The sequence below is a fragment of the Neomonachus schauinslandi genome, chromosome 4, assembly GCF_002201575.2.
Source record: "Neomonachus schauinslandi chromosome 4, ASM220157v2, whole genome shotgun sequence".
In the NCBI taxonomy this organism is placed as follows: Eukaryota; Metazoa; Chordata; class Mammalia; order Carnivora; family Phocidae; genus Neomonachus; species Neomonachus schauinslandi.
Window position 1 is genome coordinate 14,477,331 of NC_058406.1, and position 12,696 is coordinate 14,490,026.

Consider the following 12,696-nt stretch of genomic DNA (forward strand, 5'->3'; position numbering starts at 1 on the left):
CGGCGGCGGCGGCGGCGGCGGCGCGGCTTCGGGGAGGCTGACTGGGGAGCGGCGAGCTGCGGGGCGCCGAGGGGCGGAGGGGGAGGGGAGGGAGGGGGGGGGGGGGGCACGGGGGGTGGAGGGGAGAGGATGCCCGGAGGGAGGGAGGCGAGAGAGAAACCGGGAGGGAGACGGCGAGAAAAACGGAGGAGAGAGGGAGAGGGAGGCAGGGGGACCGGCAGGGAGAGACGGAGGGGAGGGAGAGAAGAAAGGGGAGGCAGCGATGGGTCCGGCTCGCTGCGGCCGAGGGAGGAGCGGAGAGGAGCGGGGCCGGGGCCGGCGGGGAGAGAAAGAGGGTCGGGGAAGGAAGGCGGAGAGTGGGAGCGCGCGGAGGAGGAGGCCGGGACGGAGGAGCCAGCCCGCGAGCAAGCTGCGAGCGAGAAATGCCGGCCGCGGCGCGGAGGCGAGGCGCGGGGAGGAGGGCGGGAGGAGGGCGGGGACGAGGGGACCCGGGGCCGCGGGGAGAGATCCCTGGAAGCCGCGCGACGTCACCGGGCAGCGCGGGCCGGCCCGGGCCGCAGCTCGCTTCCTGCCCCCGCCCCCGGCCCCCGCCGGCCCGCTGGCGCCCAGGGGCCCCCCGCGAGCCCCGCCCCGGCCGCCTCCGGGCGCCTCCTTCCCCCGCACCCCTCCCGCGGGGTGTTTACCCGGCCCCGAGCCGGTGCGCGCTGGACCCGCCGCCCGCTCGCCCTCCCGCGGGGCGGGGCGGGCGGGGAGCCGGGAGCGGGGGGGGGGGCGAGGAGGGGGGGAGCGGACCAAAGACCACACGCCGGGAAGGACAGATGGACGCCGGTCTCCCCGGAGGCCGGACGCTGGGGCCAAAGGTCGGAGGACGCGAAGGCGACCTGAGGACACAGCCTCCCCCTCCGGCCTCAAACCAGGGAGCCCCCTCCCCCACCACACTGGCGCCCCACTTCACACACCCGGGGCCCGGCCCCTTGGGCCTCACGCCCTCCTTCCCCCACTGCGATCGCCCTGGAAGGCCCTGCTCCCCGGCCAAGGCTCAGGACTCGGGCTCCCGAGGGGCCTCCGGGTGGAGGCGGAAGGGGGGAGGGGGGCAGCCCCGCCTCCCGGAGGAGAGGAGAGCGCCTCATTACGCTGGGCTCGCCCGGGATGCCCGGCTCTCGGCGTCCGCCGCCTCCTCCTCCGGGGACGCCCCGGGCCTGCAGCCTTCTGCCCTGGGGCACCTCCCTGCCAGCAACAGCCTCGAGCCCTGGGGAGAGAATGTGGCTTCTGTGGCGAGGAACGAGCTCCCGGTCCCAGGAGGGAGACCGGGGCAGCCCCAGAGGCCTGGGAGGCGCATCTGCCAAGCAGATGGTAACTCTGAGGGGGCAAGGTGTGTGAGGAGGGCTCATTATCCTCGCCCAGAGCCAACAGCACCTGCTCTCCCCCTGGAGACCGCCTTCACTCGGCAGAGCCAGGCTGACCACTGAGAGGGGCAACCGTCCCAGGGTCGTGGAACCTGCTGAAGGCAGGGCTAGGGTGAAGTCTCACCTGGCTCAGTTGCTGCCCCTGCACCTGGTCCCATCCTTAGTGACTCTCCCCTTCATTCTAGAACTCCGGGTGGGGGCAGGCTGGAGGGAAAGGGGTGTGGTTTTTTAGTGACATAACATCTGGTAGAGGGGGGCTACCTGAGAGGAACCAGCCCAGCCCTCTCCCCCAACTATGCAAAAGGGTCCCCTGCCCAGAGGCCAGGCACCTGGGGGAGAGGGGAGGAAGGGGCTGAGAAACTGGAGACAGAGACAGTGGGACACGTGGGATGGGTGTGGAATGGGAGTCAGGCCTGGGTTTGAATCCCTATCCTGTCATTGGCTAGCTGTGTGACTTGGGACAAGTCGTGTCCCCTCTCTGAACTTCCATAATCTCAGCTGTAAAATGGGGCATGTGGCTGGCTAGCTGCCTGGGTGCCTCACAGGACTCTTAACAAAACAAAATGAAATCAGGCTCCTGGTGCTTAATGAGTGAGAAAGAACACTAGCACTTCATTCATTCCCACTTCAGAGCTATCAGAGCTGGGAGGATCCGTAAGGGATGATCCAGCCCAACCTCCTCATTGACAAAGGGGGCAACTGAGACCCCGAGAGAGAGGCTCAGGGGCTTGCCCCACATCCCCCCGCTTGTCAGCTTGTCAGTGCAGGTCTGCAGTTTCCCTTTGCTTCCCTCCACAAGCCGCCCCATTCATGAAGGCTCTGCAGAGTGTCTACTTTGAGGTTAGCACCAGGCCAAATGCTGGAAGAGAAAACAAAAGCATAACAAGCAGGATGATCAAGTTACGACAAGAAGCTCTTACATTTGTATCCTGCTTTTCTGTTTTTCCCCCAACGCATTTCACCTCCATTATTGACCTTGCTTCTCAAAATAAATACCTTCTGAGGTAGAAAGAGGAGACCTTGCATCCTCTAACTGATATTCGCAGAAAGGGGATAAGTGACTTGCCAAGGTCACAGGCTAGTGATGGAGCCAGGAGAAGCCACTCTTCCCAGTTGTGGTTCCAGATCCTTATAGGGGACACTCCATGCAGGGCTGGGACCACTGTAGTCACCCGGTTCCCTCCTTGCCGCTGAGTTATGAAGCAATTTACACACTGAGCATCTAGCACAGTCCCTGCTGTACAGAGGTGAGCACCGCAGCCCCGGGAGGGCCGAGGAAACCTGCACACGCAGCAAGCGAGAGGAAGAAGAGAAGCCAACTTTTACACCCCATCAGTTTTTAGGTTTTCCTTGCCCTGTTGCAAATAAGGTTAAAGGTGGAAGCATTGCACCTTCCCAACTCAGTACCCACCCCCTTCCTGAAGAACACCCCCCCACACACACCCCAGACACGGGGCACTGGACAGTCAGAAAAGCATTTCCATGACTATTACCTCCTTGGAGCCTTCCCTTAGCCTTTAGAAGCTGCAGGACTGGGACAGTCAGGCCCATTTTACAGATAAGGTACCTGAAGGGTGACTGGTGTCTCCAAGTTCACGCAGCAGTTCTGCGAGAGCAAGCGTGAAAGAGTGTGACGTTCCTGCACCTCTACCCCTCCCAGCTGTCTCGGTTATGAAGGCCGCACTCAGTCCTCCCTTCTGTCCAGACTTCAGTGGGGCATCCCTTTATCTCCGGGGCGCTAGACCTGGATGCAGACACATCCTCGGGATCCCTGTGTTCTCCTCTAAAGCTGAGGGGCTGGCTCCGAGCCAGATGCCTAGGGCTGTGTTGAGGATGCCAGGGCCAGATGGAGGAGTAGACCAAGTAAGACAGGAGTGGAAGCTGCCCTCCCTACTACCCAGAAAGGAAGACTGGTGATACACGGTCTAGTGCAGTAGCCCAGGGGAGGAGGGGGCAGCCTTCACTGGAGCTGCCACATTCAAATCCCTAACGTGGCATTTCCTAACTCTGATTATTTCACCTCATGGTGCCTCAGTTTGCTCATCTGTCGAATGGAACTAATAATATTCTTATTCGGTCAGGTTTGTTCCAGGGAAAGAGATCATACAAGCATCATATGCCTGGTACACAGTAAGTCCTGGATGAACATAGTTCACATCCTCAGCTATTGACTCTCTTTGTGGCCTTGAATAAGCTGGTTCTCGCCCCTAGGCCTCTGACTCCACATCACAAAATAGGAAACTTGAAGAAAATCACATCTTTTTTTGCAGCTGCAAAATCAGCCAGTTCTCCCAAATCTAAAGTAGACAAAACCTCCTTGAGGCAAAAGTGGGGGGCTTTCCCCCAAACATTATCCAAAAGCTCCTTCACGGGACCCTAGGACTCCGTAGAATTGGGGACCACAGGACTGGACCACGTCCACAGCCCCTTGGGCACAGACATTCCCCCGGTTGAAGTACTAGGTCTTGGCAAGTCCCTGCTGTGCACTGAGCCCTATGCCAGGGTTGGGGCGATAAAGGGAAAGCCAGCCCCAGCAGTACCCAGCACAAAACCTGGCACACAGTGGTTCCCTTTGTTTCCTTCCGCTGTCTCCTACCCAGACGGGAAACTGAGGCACGAGCAGCTGCAGCAGAGAGCGATGGCAAGACTCAGAGAAGAGTGCGTCTGTGGGACCCTCCCAGGTACACTGCCACAAAGGGGAGGACAGGGAATGACGAGCCTCAGCAGGGCTGGCTCCGACCCTAGCCTTCCGTCAGCAGGGAAGGCCAGGACACTGTCCGAGGTCAGTGGCCAGCTGGTCACCTCCAGAGAGGCTAAGTGGCCTCCCAGCAGGGCACCGCCACTCTGAGCCAAGCCTGGATGCCATCCCGCATCACCCCCAGCCCTCTCGGCTCGTGGACGGAACCTGGGCTCAGCCAGGCAGGGCCTCTGCCCCCCACCTCCCCACTCACGCACATACGCACGGACACACACCGTGAGAGAGAGGCGTGTTAACTCACTGATGCAGTTTAGGCCTTGAATCAAAGAACAATAAGAGGGCGCCTGGGTGGCTCAGATGGTTAAGCGTCTGCCTTCAGCTCAGGTCATGATCCCGGGGTCCTGGGATCGAGCCCCACATCAGGCTCCTGGCTCAGTGGGGAGCCTGCTTCTCCCTCTCCCTCTGCTTCTCTCCCTGCTCGTGCTCTCTCTCTCTATCTCTGTGTCTCAAATGAATAAATAAAATCTTAAAAAAAAAAAAAAAAGAACAATAAGAGAAGAATTCATGCATCTCTCACTCCTTCAGCAAATGTGTGTTGAGGACTTTTGCGGCAGCACTGTACTTCCCCCAGGACAGCTCAAGGACTCTTAGCTTCTTCCCTTCATCTGTCTAATCACCAAGACCCTTCCTTCCAGAAATATCTTATTAGCAATAATCGCGCCTCGGATAAACCTCATTGGCTACGATACTGCCACTGCGCAAAGCTCCAGAAATATCTTAGAAGAAACCTCAGTAAATAAAAAGTAGAAAAGGGCCAGTTGCTGGGGAGCTAGGGGCTCAAGACCCACACTTTGGGGGTCCCCCATGTTCCCTGAAGGATCTCCAAAGAATGCCCAGAGCTCTAGACTGCTCAGTGGGAAACCACCCGTAGAGTTTATCTAGTCCAGTCTCCTCCCATTACAGACAGGAAACTGGGGCCCCGACGACAGGGCTTGCTGGAACCGAGGGCTCTCCCCTGCTCTTACTGCTGCATTACTCAACCCACCCAGAACTGTATGGGGGCGGGCAGTGCAGCAACCCAGGATTAGTCAGAAAATAAAGGGGCTTTTCTCAACAAGGAAGTTTACTGTATTTCAGATAAAATACATAAAAGGGGGCGCCTGGGTGGCTCAGTTGGTTAAGCGACTGCCTTCGGCTCAGGTCATGATCCTGAAGTCCCGGGATCGAGTCCCGCATCGGGCTCCCTGCTCAGCGGGGAGTCTGCTTCTCCCTGTGACCCTCCTCCCTTTCATGCTCTCTGTCTCTCATTCTCTCTCTCGCAAATAAATAAAATCTTTAAATAAATAAATAAATAAAGTACATAAAAGGATCAGAGGGTAATTTTTTAAGTGTTTTTTTTAAGATTTTATTTATTTATTCATGAGAGACAGAGAGAGAGAGAGAGAGAGAGAGGCAGAGGGAGAAGCAGGCTCCCACTGAGCAGGGAGCCCGATGCGGGACTCGATCCCAGGACCCTGGGATCATGACCTGAGCCGAAGGCAGACGCTTAACCATCTGAGCCACCCAGGTGTCCCTTTAAGTTTTTATTGTACCCACAGCCCACAAGGTAGGAGTCCCACAGGCTCTTCAGCAAAACCTAAGGAAGGGTGAGGACAGCTGGGAGGATTTCAGGAGCCAGATGTCACCAGAACATGAAAAGGGGATAACCGGTAGTGTCCTGAATGTGCTCTCCCCCACCCTCCTCATTCCGCATCCTCACACGGAGGAGGGAGAGAGGGAGGGGTCCCGGAACTCTACTAGAGCTGCTCTGCCTACAGCCCCCAAACCAGACCCAGGGGCTGGGGTGCTGGGGCTCTGTGCCACCCTGGAAAACGATAGCCCCTCTCGGACTGGGAAAAAAGAGGGCTTCAGACAGGCCTGGCGCCATGGTGGTCTTGTGCATCCTCAGGACCCTAGGGGCAGACAAGGGCAGGTACACATTTAACCCTGTGGACACACGGGGGAGGCTCAAGAGCCTGGGAACTGTGGTCTGGCTCTGAAGCCTGGGCTCTGAATACTTTACCCACATGTCGGCCTTCGTCTGTCCAGAGCTCCCAAGAGGCCCAAAGTCCACTGATGAAAGAGCCCCTGGCCCCACCAGAACAATGAGCTGAGCTAAAGGGGACAAAGAAGGAGCTGACCCCAGCAAGTTCAGAAAAGGCCACCACCACCTTCTGATCCCAAACTCCTGCTGCCCAGTCACTACTAAGAGCTTACCAGGCCCGGGATCATGCTAATGGCAACTCATGATCCCCTTGGGAGTGGCTGTCATCTGTCTTATACCATCTGTAAGGGTCTGCAGCCAGGGAAGTTGAGAGGTAAGCCAGAGCTGCAAGGAATGGCGCAGGAGAGGCAGCTGGTCTCACTCGAGGCTGAGCTCCCAACTGTTGGGCGACAGTGCCTCCCTGAGGACACCTGGGAGTCACCAAACCAGGGACAAGCCTCTTCCAGTCTCTACACCTCAGCCTACCTACAGATATGGAGGGGGTGTAGATTAAAGAGTCCAGACCTCTTGCAGGCCAGGGACTCCTTGGAAATCTGATAAAAGAGATGGATTCTCTTTCTCAGAAGCAGGAAATTGTGTACCCAGTTCCCAGGGGACCTCTGAACCCCCGTGGCCCCTTAAAAAAGAGGGCAGGACTAGATCCTACAAATGCCATTACCCACCAGTCTCCTGTGACAACAGAAGGACATTTTACATCTGAAGCCCAGAGGCCCTCACTCCTGCCTCTCCCCCAGACCTGGGGTCAGACCTGTGGTGGCTCAAGCCTGAGCAGAGGAATGTGGCCACTGACTTCTGAGCCCGCTGAAGGGCTGTGCACAGCTCTGGACCCTTCCACCTCCACTGTCTGTTAGTCAAGCACTTGCCCATCCCCTGGATGCGATGTCATTTCAGGTCCCTGAGGATGGGTAAGGATGGCAGGACAGAGAAGAGGTACTTTCCCACTCCACGGAGGGGAAAGCCGGTCCCAAACAGAGAAGATGAGCTGCCCCGCCAGAGACAGTGCCAGGATCAAGACCCCAGGTCTCCCAGCACAGATCTGTTTACCGGATCTGCTGAAGAGCAAGTAAAAGAGGGTAAATCAGAAGACCTGCGCCAATCCCAGCTACACCCCTTCCTACACCCCTTCCTACACCATTTCCACGGATGTGGATGCCGTCACTTCCCTCTCTGAGCCAGAATTCCTCTCAGCTCTGAAAGGGGGGTAACCAGATCAGCCTCAAAGGGAGATGTATGGATCAGATGAGGTGCTGTGGGGTCACTGATGGGGACAGCTCCACGCCGTGAGTCCCGCCACCTAAAGCCCTCCAGGGTTGGACAGAAGGGCCCTTGCTCCCTAGGAAAGGAATTCCCTATGTGACAGGAAGGGGAGAAGAGTGAGGAGCAACCACTGCATGGTCACAGAGCCCTCCCCATCCTGCCCGGCCTGGGCAGGGGCTGAGGAAGGAGGAGATCCGGTCTGCAAGCGCAGGGGCCAGGCACAGGTGAGAAAGATGGGAGGTGAGCCAGCCCCACGGAAGCAGAAGCAGACAGAAGCAGAGAGCCTAAGAAAGCCTCAGGGAGGAGGACAGATCCACATGCAGAGGAAGAAACTCTTACACACACTGGGAGGCAAGAGGCAAACAGGGCAGATAAGAGACAGGACTGCCAAGGAAAGTAGTTGACAAGAGGCAGCAGGGAAGGGGACAGAGGAGCCGGGCACTTGGACGAGGGGGCAAAAGGCAAAGTCAGGACAGGGAGATGAGAGCAAGGACAGCAGGCCAGGCTGAGAGAAGCTTCTTTCTTTCCCCTGCTGAGAAAACGCTTCTTGTGCGGAGAATCAGAATCTATGCCATACAATTTTTTTAAGCATCCTTTACCAGTATGAAGTCATTTGAGTATTTTAAGAACATGTGATGCATTATGCATATCTCGTTTTTGTTGAAAGAAATCATGGTTAGTATATTTAAAGACGTGAATGCCTGGGAAATTATCAGGGGAGAAATGGGGGATTTTTTTTCCCCCAGAATTTTCTGGGCTTCTCAAAACTTTCACATCTGCACCCAGCTTCCTGGTGAGTTGGGCAGAGAAAGGAAGGAAACAGAGAGAAAAATCCCTGCTTCTCCCCTTTCCAGGCTGTGCCCCGCTGGACCTGGGATCAGCAGTTCGGGATCCTCCCAGGCCTGTTCCCGCCCTTCAGGGGAGGGAACATTTGCATAGACCTTTGGAAGAACCGCCTTGGTTGCTCCTGAGGCCTCCCGCCGGCCTCAACCATGGGGGCACAGCGCCACCTGGAGGTCATGGCAGAGCCTGCAGCAGTAGGAGGGATCCCAGGTAGAGTCCTGCGGCGGGGAGAGGGGGGGAAGCGTAGGAAGAAATAGACTATGGACCAACTTATTGCAAGCGTGTATGAAGCTCCACCCTACGAAGCACCTTCAAGGTGCTAGGAAAGATGATGAGGGGCTGGGAGGCCTGCAGCTGGGGCAATTTGGACATTAATTTTAATACAACCTCATTTGTCCCTCCCTCCCCCCCCAGCCTAGAGAACATTCAGGTTACAGATCCAAGGTGCCTGGCACACTCGGTGCCTAATTAATGCTTGTTGAGTTCAGCTGTGGCCCTCCAGAGTCGTGGCCCAATCCCGGAGGGATCTGAATTTGAGGAACGTCGCGGAAGGGAATCGCTCTGGCAAGGACAGAGGGTAAAGGGCAGGAGAGGAGGGCCCCCGCCCACGCCCGGTCAGCCCCTCTAACCAACGCTGGTGTCACTGCTGGGCCTCGTGCGCCCCACTCTTGGGGAAGGGAAATGCCAGGTCCCTGGGCTGGCATCTGGAAAACAATAAGGCAGCTGCAGGGGAAGTGACTAATGAGCACTCCAGGGAGCAATTCAGGACATCTTACATTGAAACTTATCACATTGAAAATTGGTAAGTTAACACTATCTAATTAGAAAATGTACTGATCTCCCTGGCTTTAGGGGAATGTGGTCCCGAAGCTGTGGCAGGCAGCTAGCCCGAAGAGGGCCCGGCTCTCATCTGTCAGACTTGCAGCCCCAAAGAGGACCTCCACACTGCCCTCCTGGCTCCCTCACCCACGCTTAGACATGCAAAATGTCAGAGCCGGATGGAGGTTTGGAGGGCTTCGAATCCAACTTGCTCCATTTGTAGATAGAGCTGAGGCCCAGAGAGGTCAAATCACTCCATTAAGATCACACAGCAACAGAGCCAGGTCCTGAGAGCAGGCCAGCCTTTGGGCTGCCGGTCCAGACTATTTCCCACCACCCAATGACATCATCCCAACTTTCCTGTGCGATCAGGAGTCAACACTCTGGTCAGCTCGCTGCACAAATGTTCCTCTCATACAGTTTATCCACATTGGCTTGAGGCCCCTTCCCTCACTCCTACAACCAGGTCATGGCCCTCATCTCTGGTCCAGTAACCGACTCCCACAGGCAGCTTCTCAGGACTGCTTACCCCAGGTCTAGTTCACTCGCTAGTCAACTTGCCCATTCCACGGACATTCACTGCTTGAGCTCTTGGGCTTGGAGTCAGACTGCTGTGGGCTTAAATCTTGACTCTCTTGTGAGCTTAGCAAGATACCTGACCACTCTGGGCCTTGGTTTCCTTCTATCATCTATCTATCTATCTATCTATCTATCTATCTATCTATCTATCTATCTATCATCTATCTATCTATGTAGATTTTATCCATTTGAGAGAAAGAGAAAGCACGAGCGGGGCGGAGGGGGAGAGAGAGAAGCAGGCTCCCTGCTGAGCAGGGAGCCCGATGTGAGGCTCAATCCCAGGACCCTGGGATCAGGACCTGAGCCGAAGGCAGACGCTTAACCAACTGAGCCCCCCAGGCGCCCCGGTTTCCTTCTCTTTAAAGGAAGAATAATACAAACACGTAACTCAGGGTGCAGATTAAATGACATGAATCATGGAGAGCACTTAGTCAGTACCCAGCAAAGAACAAGCCCTAATGTTAGCTCTAACTAGTGTATAGTGACGACCCGAGAAAAAATAAGATACAGGCAGGTCCTGCCCAAGACAGGGGCAATCTGGTTAAGGGCAGGACTGAGAAGACTGTATTATGGAATCTCAGGGGAGGGGCACCTAACCCCTCCAAGGCACCTAGGAATGGAGCGGACACCACCTAAAGCTGCTTTTGAAAGGTAAGTAGACGTTAGCAAGGTGAAGAGCCAGGATGCCAGGGGCAGGACTCAGCATGGCATGTCTCAGGAACCTCACTGACTGTGCGACAGGAGCCACAAGCGTGGGACGGAGGGATGCGGAGAGGCATGGACAGCTGGGCTGGGTTACGCAGGCCTTCAGATGCCTGGGAAGAGTCAGGGCCTGGGCCTGGAGATGACAGGGGGCCTGTGGAAGTGCTTCAAGCAGAGGAGGGACACGGTCAGGTTGGTGTTTCCAGTAGGTCATTGTAGGCTCTGTGGGGTACGTCTTCTCTGCTTGGCTCCCCTTCTGCAACGCTGGACTGCCCTTGGTCGGTTTATTTTGAATGGGAATCTGCTCTAACCAGGTCAATTTCAAAGGCTCATCCCAGCTACACTATTCTGTGAACAGCAAATATGCCCAACAACTGAGGGTCATCACACCTGGCCAGTACGGTTTACTGCCTTTCGAATAATGAGGGTATATTAAGACAACTCTGAGCCCTGCAAGGGCAGAGACTGCGTCTTATTCATTTTGCAACTCCAGGCACAGAGATTGCTAAATATACATTTAGCAAATGTTTGTTAGATGAATAAAGGCCCATCAGTGAACATGACCGGCTCTTCCTCTGAGCATTCCAGAGGCCCTGCGGGATCATCAGCCTCAGACCCATCGTCCAGTCGGGATTTTCATGGCCTGGGACCGGGGTCATAAAGGGTGCCAGATTGGCCAAGTTTGTCATGTTGTTTGCTTTTTAAATGTTCCACATATTGTTGCTTCTTGAATTTTCTATCATAATTCTGAATGAGTTAGGATTCCAAAGACCTGCCTCCCGGCTTCTGTTCCATCAAGATAAGCTAGGGAAACGTCAAAGCCTCTCCCTGTGATATGTAACTAGGGTGTGACTGGCCAGGAAAACACTGGATCTGCAACACGCAGTGATCTGTTGGATGACTTTCCCTCCCCTCTCAGGCCTAAAGTAATAGAAGACAAAAGGTGGAGGCATTCTAGTCAGACCTTGGTAGCCTTGAGCGCATCACATAACCTGCAAATTGGGGTAATACGGTCTCCCCCGCTTGCTTGCCCTAAGTCTCAGGAATGCTGCCTGTAAGGAACCTAACACGGGCTGGCTCACAATGATGTGTGGCTGGAGGCAAACACAGAGCCCTTCTGAGCCTCACTTGTAAGGTGGGGATAACAATGTCCACTCTGTAGGACCCCCCTGCCGCCCCGCATTAATGCACATAAAGTGCCTAGCAGACATTCAAGACACCAGGAGCAGATATTCAAGAGGACTCCTCCTGAAGGTGTCTGTCTAGGATTAAAGTGACTGAGCATAGGGGTTGAGTTAGCAAAGAACTGAAAACTCACAACTATCCCAAGGTTGGTTCAGCACTAACGTTCTATGGTCCTCCCCTCCCTGTCACTCCCCACTCCCCAGCCTGGGCCCTGTCTGTCCCTGGTAGGTCCCGTTCAGCCCTCCTGGAGATGGGGCTCCCAAAATGGAAGGTGGGAACTGCCACAGGGGCAGGAAGCTGAGACAGTGTCAGCCCCACCTGGGCTAGGACTGAGCAGGGACCTCAAATCCAAAACCTGGGTACATGAGTGTTCCTGTTCCCGATGAGCTGTCACTTCCTAAGGCGGGGACCGTGTGCTGCGGCTGTCTCCCCCAGGTTCGGCTTGGAGAACAGTCGAGGCAGATTTGGTCCGCCCAGATCTGAGTGGGGCTGGGGTAGAGCAGGTGGCCTTCCCTTTTCAGACTTACTCACGAAATCTGTGCCGAGGGCTGAACTCTCGATAGATGGCCACATACACTGGCCACAGACGGTTCATTCATCCTCTACTGGAAGCTGGACTGGAGCGCCTGGGTGGCTCAGTCAGTCAAGCGTCTGACTTCGGCTCAGGTCGTGATCTTCTCAGGATCCTGGGTTGGAGCCCCGCATCAGGCTCACTGCTTGGCATGGAGTCTGCTTGTCCCTCTTCCCTCTGCCTCCCCCCCATTTATGCTCTCTCTTAAGAAATAAAAATCTTTAAAAAAAATAAAAATAAAAATAAATAAAAGCTGGACCTTCTGACAAAGTCAGGGCTGAAGGACAAGGAAAAAGGGGCAGGTGCTTTCAAGGTGATTGGGCGCCCCCTCACCCTGCCCAGCCCCCAAGCTCTTTCCGCCTCACCAGACCGGACTCAGTACTGGCACGTGGCTTCTCACCTCCGCCTGTTCCACAGCGGGCCCCCTCCATGAACTTGGGAGCGAGGATCCTGTGGGGTAGTCCTGTACACACAGGAAATTAGTCACTGCCCGTGAGCAGGAGGGTCAGGGGCTTTGGAACAGCCTGGAGTTTTAATTCAGACCCACCACCTAGTAGCCGGAGGCTGCAGGCCAGTGAACTTCCCATCGTGG

The 12,696-nt window shown here is 55.9% G+C and overlaps 1 non-coding gene across 1 annotated transcript; it reads right to left on the reverse strand.

The window, feature by feature from the left end:
* Positions 1-4,726: 4,726 nt before the first annotated feature.
* On the reverse strand, positions 4,727-4,870 carry LOC123324630. The gene has a single exon (XR_006539912.1). It is a non-coding gene; the product is annotated as a U4 spliceosomal RNA (small nuclear RNA).
* Between the last annotated feature and the right edge of the window lie 7,826 nt (positions 4,871-12,696).